This window comes from Sinohyriopsis cumingii, chromosome 2, assembly GCF_028554795.1.
Source record: "Sinohyriopsis cumingii isolate HCF-2022 chromosome 2, ASM2855479v2, whole genome shotgun sequence".
Classification (NCBI taxonomy): domain Eukaryota; kingdom Metazoa; phylum Mollusca; class Bivalvia; order Unionida; family Unionidae; genus Sinohyriopsis; species Sinohyriopsis cumingii.
Window position 1 is genome coordinate 119,338,951 of NC_142962.1, and position 14,205 is coordinate 119,353,155.

A 14,205-nucleotide genomic window follows, 5' to 3' on the forward strand; every position below is an offset into this window, starting at 1 on the left:
TACTTACGGCATAGCCAATGACACATTTTTCGAGTCTTCAGTATTGCATGTACAACAAACAAAAACATAATTAAAAAATAAAATTGCATTGGGGAAGTAAAAAAAAAACGTCACTGTTTTGCGCTCATCAGCATGTTATACATACCAGTGGCGTAACAAGAAATTCATACTCCAGTTAATTCTGGTGGACCCTCCCAGTAAAAAAAATAGTTCGATGGGAGATTTGTACACACACACACACACACACACACAGGAACTGGGCATGAGCGGCGGTTGCTGCGCTATTGTTACGTTCATACATGTACCTGATTTATGAACTAATAATATTTGCAAACTGATGGTCATCAATACATTAGGCACGAATTCTGAAACTTTTCTGGAATTTTGTACATTTTAATTTAAATGTAAATGAACATTTTTGGCCAGAAAAGATGTACATGTATTGCGTACAAACTATAGCCTGAACAAACGTTTTTATGCATGATGGGTAAAAATATATACATGTACATACAACAAGGTATTTTGCCAAAATGAGATATTTGACTTAAGGAGTACCAAGACACTGACTTGGAAGTGAGTCGTATATGGTATATAATTACACTGTCTGAAAAACAAGAAAATATCAATAAGTTTCTCCTTCTTAAATAGTCCCGCCCTTTTTAAAAAATGTCATCCTTTCCTCCTTCCTTCCGTATGATATTAATGTGATGCATCTCCATGTACACAGTTAAAGAGACGGTCTAGAAACTTTCGGATAATATTAGGGGTGATCTTTACACGTGCATAACGGTTTTAATAATTTATACGTCCTCTGGCTGTGGGACCAGGGAGCTGGCGATTGATTTTAAAAAAATATAAATTTCTTTAATACTGTCGGGACCGACGAAACCAAACAATAGCATTTCTACTGGGTCTTATGATTTCACTCCAGTGACTCGCCACAGGTGTAGGGCAATAATACCCCAACGTTATAACTTGGACACTTATCTACCAATTATTATTTATAGGTTTGAAGTCCATAAAGAAGCGAAATCAGAAATGAATCAGACCCAGTGTCATAGCTCTGGGATTGGGAACCTGCCTGACCCTGCGCCAACATTAACACCCAACACAAGCCCGTGTCATGTCCCTGTGGTAGAAGACTTGCTCCTAAGTCATTTATTGGAAATTGTTCAGGCGACAAAGACACGTAACATTTTACAATATTTATCACAGGGATAGGGTCATTACCCTAGTGACATAGGTAGAAGTTCGTGAATATACAATGGCGTTCCAGTGACCTAACTCAGAGCTTTCCACTGTAACTCAGATACCTAAAATAGAAATAAAAATTAGGAGGACACTCAAGAATGAGAGTAAAACCCGTATATCTCAGATAAACCAAACATCCATTCTCACTTTATAAGTTATTCTGAGTATTGTGTCATAGCTTTATTTAAGTACTTCCAAATTTTCAGCAATCTGGCAAATATTCCATACGTCAGTCCTGAAGTATATAAGTACCTGATTGTTCAATAAATCCTTATGAATCTTGTCCAAGACATTTCACAAATTGTTCTTGTTTTAAAACGACTCCAGTACAGAACAGAGTTGTTAATATCATCATGATATCACGGTTAATGTTATTTACCTCATATCTGTTATCAAACACTGGCATTCTGGAAAAATTTCGTGTTCTTATGTTCATTTCTTGCATTATGTACAAAACATGACTAGTCGGGTAATTAATTTCAATATAACAAATATACATTTTAACTTTAAATTTGAGGCCACGAGTGTCCGAGTGGTCTAAAGCGCTTTCCATTACGGATCACTGCTATCTCACCTCTGTCTGCGCCGGTTCGAGTCTCGGATTCAGCCAATGTGGGTATGTGAGAAAGCTTGTCAGTAGCTTCTCGTGGGTCGATGGTTCTTTCTGGGGTTTTCCCGGGTTCTTCCTCCACCATTAATACTGGCTGCCATGAATAGCCTATCGTGTGCTGAAAAATGGCGTTAAACTCCACAACAACAAAAATTGCTTTGAAATTCTGTTATATAGTTACTTTATAATATGCACATATAGATTAAATGTACTAAAACAGCAATAGCGCACCATTCCGTGTACAAATCCATGTTAATCCTACATGTTTTTGTCAGGCTGCTCTCGGCCATAGCACGTGAAGGGCCTGTACCTGCTTACAGATTAATATTTACCATGTTGTACTAATATTTGATTACTAAACTAAATGAAAGAACCAAAAAAATAAATTTCGAGATTCTATCATGTACAATAATTGTACAGTTGCATTGGGCACCAATCCTTCGCTAAAAAGTTTAGACTCTGAAGAGTGAAACTCTTTGGTGATTGTATGTATGTATGTATGTACGTACGTACGCACGCACGCACGCATGTATGTATGTATGTATGTATGCATGTATATGTGTGGATGTGTGGGTGTGGGTGTGTGTGTGGGGTGTGTGTGATTTATTTTTGGGGTTTGACTATCACTTTTAACATAATAATGGCTATATCATGCTGAGGCAACTTGCCTCGGCGGGTATCGAACCCAAGACAATTTTCATTTCCTAAGACTATCTCATTTATGTTAGGCAATAACTTGGACAAATAAAATAAATTTGGACACATTATATGGAATCTTATTGAAATTCATACAGTTATTTTATAAGTTTGAAAATAAAAGATTTTGAGAAAGATGTGCATTATGAAAGAAAACAACGTTAATAATGGGTAAAGACTGTTAGCTGAATCAAAGCTAGATCCCTAAACGGAAATATTTTCATGGTGCATACATATTCAGACATGTTCGTCTTTTTCTTGGAGCATTTGTTTTGGTGTGTTTTTTGTTTGTTTGGTTTTAAAGGCAATTTTAACGCATTACTGGTTCTATCGCGACAATGATTGACAGCTAAATGCCCTTCCCAAAAGACACAATAATATAGCAAACTCTGGCAGGCCTGGTCGATGGTCATTGTTTTCTATTGAAAAGTAGCCCTTGTCCGGCACTAACCTAAGAATGAACTCTTTCATGTCCAACTTCTTGCCTTATTTTCATAACCAAGGGTAAGTGGACAAGTTCATGTTAGACTGAACAGTTACGCAATTTAATCATAACACAAGGTCGTCAAAACGGTCAAACAAAGACCAAAGGTGAAATATGTCCCCTTTTTTATTCCCCAGAACTGACCCTTTTAAAATTGTATTGAGTCATAACGCCGAGAATTGTTTATCATCACTTTCCGAGTTGATTAGCTTATTTCTGCCTTCTCTCCGAATCGTTGAATTACTTTTGCATCTTTTGTGTCTCTGCCTTTGTTGTCATCTTAGGAAATCTTCTAGCCTCAAGGCAATATTCTAGCTCAAGGAAATCTTCTAGATTTAAGGCAATATTAGTAAGTGGAGAGGTAACGTATGTTTTTTCAAATGGCAGAAATAAGCTATGGAGCAATTATTATCGCATTAAACGTGACTGAATGCGATACAGGTAAACGTGCGTAATTAGTTTTTTTTTTGCAAGTCAAGGTCACTGTTGTTTACAGCTGTTGTTCTACGCTAATCATTTTTTTGCAACACGTTATACATTCAAGATGTAAAAATCTTCCATTTTAATAATAGTGTGTGTGTGTGTGTGTGTGTGATTTGGATTTTTAACATAGCTTTAAGAATGTTTCAGTCATATCGCTACGATGTCCGCAGTGTGGAAGTTTATATTGATGCCTCAGCACTGGGGTATTATACCGCCGACATACAGCATGATGTCCCACCCAGTCACATTATCCTGACACCAGGCCGACCGGTCCTAACACTAACCTCTTAATGTTGAGCGCCAAGCGAGGCAGCTGTTAGTACCATTTTTGTAAGTCTTTGGTATGACTCGGCTGGGATCGAACCCACGACCTCCCGCATCTGAGGCGGACGCTCTAACCACTAGGCCACCGGAGCAGTAATAATAGTGTTGTAGTTATTTCATAAGCGCATAACAAAAGAAGTATTTTAACAGATGTATTGACAATACACATTCTGTATATTGCAATTGTTATGTATATTTGATTGAATGTTATGTGATTTAATATATATTTATTTCATTTTAATTGTTTGTCAGTTTTTAAAAAAAAATATTTTTAATTACATCCTACTGTAATGTAAATTTATTTACTTTAGCTGACACACGTATTGGTCAGGCTTTTGACGAGGTCACGTTCACTCATTGTTTGGATCACAGTGATCCTCTCTTGACGACTCATTCTCTTTATTCTAATTAGGGTATTTATTAAACGACAATCATTTGTCGTTGGACAGGAAAAAGATCATGAGATCCCCTGTTTGTTTTAGAAGGCCATTAGTAAAACTGAAGCTACCGAAATTTCAAATGGAATTCTTGTGAGAAAATGGAGACCTCCCGAGGTACCTGCTGATGACGAGTGGTCAGTGAACTATCAAATTGTAGTTCCAAAACCTTACAGGCAGGAAATACTTAGTCTGGCCCATGAAATTCCATTGGTTGGTCATTTAGGGATCAATAAAACTTATCACAAGATCCTAACTCACTTCTATAGGCCAAAAATCAAAAGTGATGTGGTAAATACTGTAGATCTTGTCATACCTGTCAATTTGTAGGAAAACCAAATCAGAAAATTCCCAAGGCTCATCTACAACATATCCCTGCTTTTGACGAACCATTTAGTAGAATTATGGTAGACTGTGTTGATCCCTTACCTATGACCAAGTCAGGTAACCAATACCTGTTGACCATTATCCATTATGTGTGCGTCAGCAAAGTTTCCAGAGGCAATTCTTCCCTTGAGGAATATAAAATATAAAATAATAATAAAAGCTTTGATAAAGTCTTTTGCTCAATTTGGCCTTTCCAAATCTATCCAATCGGATCAAGGGTCAAACTTTAGGTCTGGAACTTTCCAGCCTATTATGCTTGAATTTGGTATTCAGCAGTTCAAGTCAAAAGTCAGGTTATGGTTTGACAGAACTTTAATGGAGAGAACTTTTGAGTTTGGTAATGATGGAGTTCTGTCTCTCTTGCTCATTCTTCAAATTGTTCTTCAGTTTAGATATTACGGCCCTTACAAGGTTAACAAGAAAATGAATGACTTAAATTATAATACTAATGCTCCTGGGATCTAAATAAATCAAAGGAGTACCAGTATATTCAAAGAGATAGCCAGTTTTAAGATGCAATTAATAGTTGTACCTGTCCCACTCAAAGAAGATTTAAGTGAAGGAATGTTGTCGGATTCTACTGATATTAGAGTGACCAATCTTCTGAATTCAAAAGTTATAAAAGATCTGGACCAGAAACGTTCACATTTGCAAGAGCAAGAAGGAAATGAACTTAAACAGTTATTATCTGAATATGAGCACTTATTTCCTGATGTTCCTACAAGGACAAACAAAATTTTCCATGACGTTGATATTGTAAATTCCAAACTTGTCAAACAACACCCGTATAGGATGAACCCTCTCAAACACTTGAAAAAGAAATTCAATATTTGGAATTATTTCAAATTACTTGGATTCAAAAGGATTAATCTGTTTTTTTCTTCTTCTGGACAAGACGTGTGTTCATGTAAAATTGTTGAACAAGGACAGTTTTTTAAATAAAAATTTATTCAGCTATCAGAAAGCGGACTGATAATTCTTGTTTCTACAAGGAAATGTAGAATTCAACACTATTGATTTCACCATATGTCATCGTCTTCCATCTCGGATTCTGCGTCGGGATTCGAACTTGAAATCAGAAGAATATTTTGTTATTAGGACTCCGAAAATTTTATTCTTGGATTATTCTTGGATTATTTTGGATCTGATTCTATAAAACCATAAGTTTATATATATATATATATATATATATATATATATATATATATATATATATATATATATATATATATATATATAACAGTAAATCACACAACAAACTAAGTAAACAAACATACTGAAACAGTTGATGATAACGTTAGAGACGTTGGACTGGTCAATCCCAAGTTTAATACATCTTTATCAATTAATTTTACCGACTTTACTACTGACAATTACAGGCAGGACACGCGATAAACTATGTATCATTAACAAAAAGAAGGGAAAGGTCTGGATAAAAATGCTGGGGCAAAAAGTTAACATTTGGAAAATGACATTTATCAAGGTTACATCACCATAAGTAGTGAAATATACAAGGCTTTAAGACTGAATAACAAAGTTGCACAACTTTTTTCGGCCAAAGGCCAGATTGCATTTTCTAAGACCACTCGAGGGTCTCAGCCACTAATTTCTTTAATATAATTACTGTTCACTGTTCATTTCTGTGTTGTTTTAATTTGCCCTGAGGGCCGGACAGAACACGTTCGCGGGCCGGGGGTTGTGCACCCCTGCTGTATAAGAACAAGTGAAATACAAGGCTCTGAGACTGTACAACAATTGCAACCAACTGCGAAACAGCAGGACAGTGATGTCATGTTCTAAAGCAAGATACTAGACTATTGTGAAAAATGAACAAAGAACTCCTTTAAATTAGAAAAAGGAATTATGCAAATAAAATCGTGTCAAAGTTCATAGATACATTTGGAAATTAATACACAGATACAAAATAAATTTTAGAACAACGTAAGAATTACTAGACTACGACATATAATGAAAATATCGTTTTGGAAAATGAGTGAGCTTATGAGATGAGTTAGATCCAAATGAATGTGAATTTACTAATTACATGTCACAAAGTTTAGAAAGTGAACTTACAAATAATTAGCCAGTGTAGTTACATATATACATAATATGCACAAAAAACGCACTTTGTGTTTAATGACTTGTTTCTTGTCAGTGTATTCATTAGTTTGTTTGTATCTTCTATTCTGTTTATGTGAAAATGTTTGTCTCTCTCTTCTTATGCTAAAAATATATACTTGTAAAAGAAAAGAACGCACGAATAATCGTAAACGTTCTTTCAAGGTCCTGAAGAAAACTATTTACAATCGAAATATATCTGGTGCGTAGGTCCTATCGCTTTTCCTTTGTATAACGTTATGATGTTGTTTAACTCAGTACATTTGTTCCATATATGACAAGGAGACGATATTTCCTTGAAACGAGTGAGTAACGGAATTTTCTTATTTAATGCTGAAAAGTATTCGCTAGCATTGCACAACGTTTTGACGTAGCAGATTACTTACTGTAATCATTACGACAATGTCGACGGATTTCCGTTCATCTTTTGCTGTGTTTTGTGTATGTTCGTACAGAAGCTATTAGTAGTAACATAATTATCCTACTTTATTCAACGTAAACAGCAAATAATATCTTTTTTTTCATACAAAAAAGTATATGTACACTGTGTGAACTTGGTTCGTCTGCATGCGAAGCGGCTATGTTTACCGACAAACGGCGTAGACGTTTGAAAACGACTCTGTCTTGGTTATAATATTATCGACCGGCAGAAAAAATATATACCAATACTGTTGGCATGTCAAATTGTGTTTCGCCAATGGCGTATGAATACGGGTATATATATATATATATATATATATATATATATATATATATATATATATATATATATATATATATATATATATATATATATATATATGTGTGTGTGTGTGTGTGTGTGTGTGTGTGTGTGTGTGTGTTTCCATCAGCAGACTTGATTCTGTATTCTATAGATCAGTCAAGAATTTCCACTTGTCAATCATGAATAATATAAAATAATATAAGTGTTCATAATCGTCCTTTACTAAAAATATTAAACACGACACACAATTTACTCTCATCTGCTCGTTCACTCTGTCTCGGTCTATCTATCTATCTATCTATCTATCTATCTATCTATCTGTCTGTCTGTCTGCCTGTCTCTTTCTCTCGTTCGTATACCGCAAGGAACAAACCTTACTTGGAAATCTGTAGAGGGAGGGAGGGAGTCAATATTCGCTTCATCAGGGTTGGCCGGTCACCTTGTCCAGTTCCAGGCGTCGGCAACCTACGGCACTTGTGCCACAAGGTGGCGCTTAAAGAGGGTGTATGCAGCACGCGAAGGGCAGCCAAAAATTTCGATTTTAAAACTTTTACTTTCTTACTGGTGACACTCACTCATTCAGTTTGTCATTAATCCGGAAAACAAGTGGCTCGCTATGTTAAATAGGTTGCCGAGTCTGATAAATCAGTCCACAAACCTGTACTGGTATCAACGGACGATGATCTAACTTCATAAAATCCTGCAACTGACGCAGACAATCCTGTCGGCAACACATCAGCTTACGTTTTAAATACTTACCAGTATTTCTCGCTGCTACTCAGGTAATATGGACCTTTTGGAGATATGTATAGAATATTTCTAGATCGAAACCTATCTTTGACAACTTGTAAATCCAGGTGGAATAACACAATCCTACCTCCTGTCACAATTTCGAATATCAACGCTATGATCGGCTGTCAATAAGGTCCAGCAACCAATCAAATGCGTTTTATTTTTTTTTTCATATCTCATCTGAATGCTTCGGTTTCTTTCGCTACTTTGACCAAGTGTTGTTTCCTTTAAATTAAAAACTTATTGCATCTCGCAGGACATCAGAGATATGGCATACATACTATATATGTGGTGGACTGGACATATATAAGGTTGGACATTAAACTTTCATTTATTTCTTTAAAACAAAATATGAGTAAATTAAGGGACATATCATCTGTGAACATCAAATGATAAGCATTATAAAACACTATTAGATTATTGTTAAATCAATGTCAATTACTGTAGAGGTTGATTGGATAATTATTAAAACAATGTCAATTACTATAGAGGTTGATTAGATTATTGTTAAAACAATGGCAGTGACTATGAAGATTGATTGGATTATTGTTAAAACAATGTCAATTTCTATAGAGGTGAGGCTGATTGGATTATTGCTAAAACAAAGTCAATTACGATAGAGGTGAGGTTGACTGGATAATTGTTAAAACAATGTCAATTACAATAGAGGTTTTATTGGATTCTTATTAAAACAATGTCAGTTACAACAGAGGTTTATTGGATTTTTGGTAAACGTGACTCATAACACCGGCTGTTGTCCATTAGTCATTTCTGCTATCGTTCACTAAGAGTTACACATGCGTGCTTTGGAAGTATTAATGTAATAACATGGAAATCTGAAATCTTCATAAATTCAGTTTATCTAATGAAATATTTAATCGATACACCGTATTATAAACCCTTGGTGGCTTTAAATAATGTGGAGTGACGATACAAACCGTTAAAAATGTAAGATTTGGTTATTGATTTTTCCTCATTCAGACGATTGCATATTCGTGCACTCTAAGCGAAAATCTTCGACGCAGATTTTTAATCAGTATACAGTAAAATACTAAAAGTACTACCGAGGTGGACCGTATGCACCTGTTCATAACGATAGATGGTGTGTGTGTGTGTGTGTGTGTGTGTGTGTGATTTAGATTTTTAACGTAGCTTTAACAATTTTTTAGTCATATCGCTACGATGTCTGCAGTGTGACAGTTTATAGTGATGTCTAATACTGTGGCATCATGTCGCAGATATGTAGCGTGATATCCGTACACCCAGTTACATTATCCTGACACCTGGCCGACCAGTCCTAACCACTAACCTAATGCTGAGCGCCAAGCGAGGCAGCCGTTAGTACTACTTTTATAAGTCTTTGGTATGACTCGGCCGGGGTCCGAACCCGCAACCTCCCGCATCCGAGGCGGACGCTCTAACCACTCGGCCACCGGAGCGGTCAACGATAGACGGATCATGAGATATGAGTTTGATGTGTCAGGGCAAGAGTTTTATGTGAGAATTAGCAATCAAGTGCCTTTCACAACACAAAATGGACATACAAGTACTAAACAGCTGAGGAGATGTGTCCCTCTAACATAGTCGGGAGCCTATATGACGCGGTGCAATCGCTTCGTATATTTGCGGTCCCGAATTCGATCCCAGCTTCTGAAATGTACGAAGCGTTCGTGAGCAATGAGGAAATATTGTCACAATCATCTGCAGGCGAAGACAGATAGAATAGCTGATTTTCGCCCCACTCCCACCCCGTAGATCGCGACGATAAGGTTTGTTCTACCACGAAGAACACACAATCACAGGCGCATCTGAGACGTCGAGAGCGTCTGGTACAAGTTGAAGAACATTGCAGTATTAGTCATAGATAAATGTTTTAAAGAAGTTTATAGAGAACTGTCAACTATCGGTGATTCATTATATGTACGTTTAACGTAACATGCATATAAAGTCTAGAAGACCATTGATCTTGGAGTTTTTGTGTAACTATCTAAGGTCAACAGAATATATATATATATATATATATATATATATATATATATATATATATATATATATATATATATATATATATATATATATATATATAATCCCCAGCCATTCGATACAGGCCATTCAAGGGACCCGAGTGGCCGAGTGGTCTAAAGCGCTCTCCGTTTCGGATCACTGCCATCTCACCTCTGTCTGCGTGAGTTCTAGTCTAGGATTCGGCCAATGTGGGTATGTGAGAAAGCTTGCCAGTAGCTTCTTGTGGGTCGGTGGTTCTTCCTGGGCTTTTGCCGGGTTCTTCCTCCACCATTAATACTCGCCGCCATGCATAGCCTATCGTGTGCTGAAAAATGGCGTTAAACCCCACAACAACAGACCATTCAACTTCGATTTATAGGATACTGTAATAACTTGTATTAACCAATAATAATAATAATAATAATAATAATAATAATAATAATAATAATAATAATTTTGTTTTCTTTATATTCATAGCCATTACATTGTTCTTTGGGCCATATAACCTCCTTTAGAAAATGAAGACGGACAACATCAGCGTCAACGACTGGGAGAGCTGTGCTGGCGCCTAGCTGTCAGACAGGGCGTTCAGAAAGCAGAGGAAGCGAGGAAAAAAAAAAAAAAACTCGCTGCAAAGAGAGCCAGGGGGAAGGCGAAACAACAACAGCCTCAACAAGCATCGACGTTCACCTGCAGCAAGTACAACAGAGACTGTCACTCTAGAGTCAGACTCTTCAGCCACTCGCGAAGGTACATATAGGACACCCAACCGGAATCTACACCATCGTCTTCCAAAGACGGACGGATGCCGAGAGAGAGAGAGAGAGAGAGAGAGAGAGAGAGAGAGAGTGAGAAAGAGAGAGAGAGGCCTCCTTTAGTACCGCGTATGCTCGATCGAGTCAAGCTGCAAATAACACTGACCCTGGTCTGCCGTAGCATTATGTGCCGGTAGATCAGGGTAATTTGTTGTTTGTTTTAATGATTACTCAAAAACAAATTGAACAAATCACGATCGCGGTATTGAGTTTAAGCTAGACACGACTTATTAGTTAGAATATACGGTCCCGTTTAGTTTTAACTTGAAGTACTCCTTTGGAATATATATATATATATATATATATATATATATATATATATATATATATATATATATATATATATATATATATATATATATATATATATATATATATTACTATAACCGTTTGTGAAAAGTTTACAAACCGATTACATAGAAGGATAAATGGACAGATGGAATGATGAATGAACTGTTGAATGTACTGGCGAATGGACGGATGGATGAATTATTTCATGGCTTTTGCACAAATAAACACCTATTCCGCTGATAGCTTAGCTGTCAACGTGCGGAATGCGATACATTTTCTACATTGATACACGAGTGAAATCAGTCTGTTCACGTAAATAAATCAAACTACCGTACACGTTTATAGCTCAGTATCCTTCTAGAAAGGGATTATCTAAAAGTTGTCTACGTCATTCTTCCGACCCATCAACTATTCGCTCACATTTGATAAAACACACCAACTACCAAGGTCGCTGCATTTCAGTCTATCTATTTATAAACAGATGACAAATTTGGTATTTTCTTCCCCTGAGATTGTGTCCCGTATATGAAACTACAACGCGGAGGCGGGAATTGGTGATGGTGGTTGTAGTGGTGGTGATGGGCTGGTAATTTATGAATTGGACCCAAAATTGCAAATTTTATTACAATGAGTGCGGTGGCGTCACTGGGGTTGGTGTCACCCAGTGCGGTAACTTATGGTGTCATTTCCATGGACCTCCTTCCGTAACAGACACACAGAATCCTTAGTAAATTTTATTTTGGTGTCACCCCCTCTGACGGTGTCACCCGGTGCGGTCTGCACCACCGGCAGCCCCCCCCCCCCCCGTGACCCCACTGATTGAGTGGTGGGTGGAATTTATAAATTTTTCCAGAGGCCCAAAATCTGAAGTTGCGCCGATGGTCCAGTCTCATACGAAACGCTTCTCGCCCCTTTCCGTGTTACACTGATATTTACGGAATTTGATGAGGGATGTAATAATTTTCCTGTACCAACGATTACGCCGTTGCAGAGCTGACTACCGCTCCGGTGGCCTAGTGGTTAGAGCGTCCGCCTCGGATGCGGGAGGTCGTGGGTTCAATCCCCGGCCAAGTCATACAAAAGACTTACAAACATGGTACTTACAGCTTCCTCGCTTGGCGCTCAGCATTACGAGGTTAGTGCTAGGACTGGTCGGCCTGGTGTCAGGATAATGTGACTGGGTGGGGCATCACGCTACATGTCTGCGATATGATGCCCCAGGCCCCGAGTGGCCGAGTGGTCTAAAGCGCTCACCGTTACGGATCACTGCCATCTCACCTCTGTCAGCGTGGGTTCGAGACTCGGATTCAGCCAATTTGGGCATGTGAGAAAGCTTGCCAGTAGCTTCTCGTGGGTCGGTGGTTCTTTCCGGGGTTTTCCCGGGTTCTTCCTCCACCATTAATACTGGCCGCCCTGTATAGCTTATCGTGTGCTGAAAAATGGCGTTAAACCCTACAACAACAACATGATGCCCCATTGCTAGACATCACTGTAAACTGCCACACTGCAGACATCGTAGCGATATGACTGAATTTTTTTTAAAGCTACGTTAAAAATCCAAATAACACACACACACACACACGCACACGCAGAGCTGACCTTTTGTGTCTGTATGTCTCCAAACGGGTGTACTCACCTTTATAGATAGCAGACGTTCAAGTCTCGGCTCGGACAATGTGGATATGCGAGAATGTTTGCCACTAGCTTCACGGATTCTTCCTCTACCAAATATTCTAGCCGCCATGTATAGTCTATCATATGCTGAAAAATGGCTTTAAACCCACAAGATATGGCTGACACGCATTTTCTCAGAATCATTGCTATTATCAATTGTTTTCTCAGAACTGTATTGGGCCACTGTGAACCTCCAATTATGCATTGTCGAAAATCTACATATGGATAACTACGGCAATTGACACAGGCTGTTTATCCATCACCAGCTTATTGGCGCCATCTGTGAAGAAGAAGAAGAGAAAAAAAAAATAACGGACAAAACTCTAAAATGTAGCGCTCATTTAAAAAAAAAAAAGAACCAACAATTACTACAGAAGAGATGGGAAACACATTGTGTTTACTACCTGAAGAAAATGCCACGTGAGTGATATTTACCAAAAAACAGGGACATAAAAATGTAGCTATCGTATAATTTCAACCAGGTTCATTCTTTAATATAATAATCATCACAACAGTAGCATACATACAGATACGAAATCTAGTCGTTTACCAATTTCGTGGAATAGGGGTGGTGGTGGAGGTAGGGAGGGGTTAGGGTAAATAGGTCCGGAGAAAGTCAGGGACCGAAGATTTTGTTTTTGCTTGCTTGTATTGCTTGAGAGTTGTTATTGTTATTGTTGTTGTTGTTGTTGTGTGTGTGTGTTATTTTTAAGAAAACATTCCTTATGATACATGCATAAATCTAGGAACTTGCAATAAGGACTTTGAAAACGTGCTTACTCAAATATTTTTCTCAACATGGCGCCCCGCCCCGAACAAAACAACAACTAACAATCAAAGCACCAAAAGCACTCGAGTAGAATGGACATGTGATGTTTTATTGATGTTTTAACGCCAATTTTCAGCACACTATATATACTTGACGGAAGCGTGAGACTAGAACCCATGCGGACAGGGGTAAGATGGCACTGACTGGTAAAGGCAAGCGCTTTAGATCGCACGATCACCCCGGGGTCCCGACACGTGATGCGAAGTGGAAATTACTTTTAACCCTGTTTTGTGTGTCGTCTTTTTGCGTAAAGAGAGAAAACCGCTAGAAAAAATCCTCTGCGAAG

The 14,205-nt window shown here is 37.8% G+C and overlaps 1 long non-coding RNA gene across 1 annotated transcript; it reads right to left on the minus strand.

The window, feature by feature from the left end:
• Window positions 1-1,121: 1,121 nt before the first annotated feature.
• On the minus strand, window positions 1,122-13,560 carry LOC149805692 (uncharacterized). The gene is made up of 2 exons (XR_016414974.1): window positions 13,053-13,560; window positions 1,122-1,313 (listed from the first exon to the last, which is right to left on the minus strand). It is a non-coding gene; the product is annotated as an uncharacterized LOC149805692 (long non-coding RNA).
• Between the last annotated feature and the right edge of the window lie 645 nt (window positions 13,561-14,205).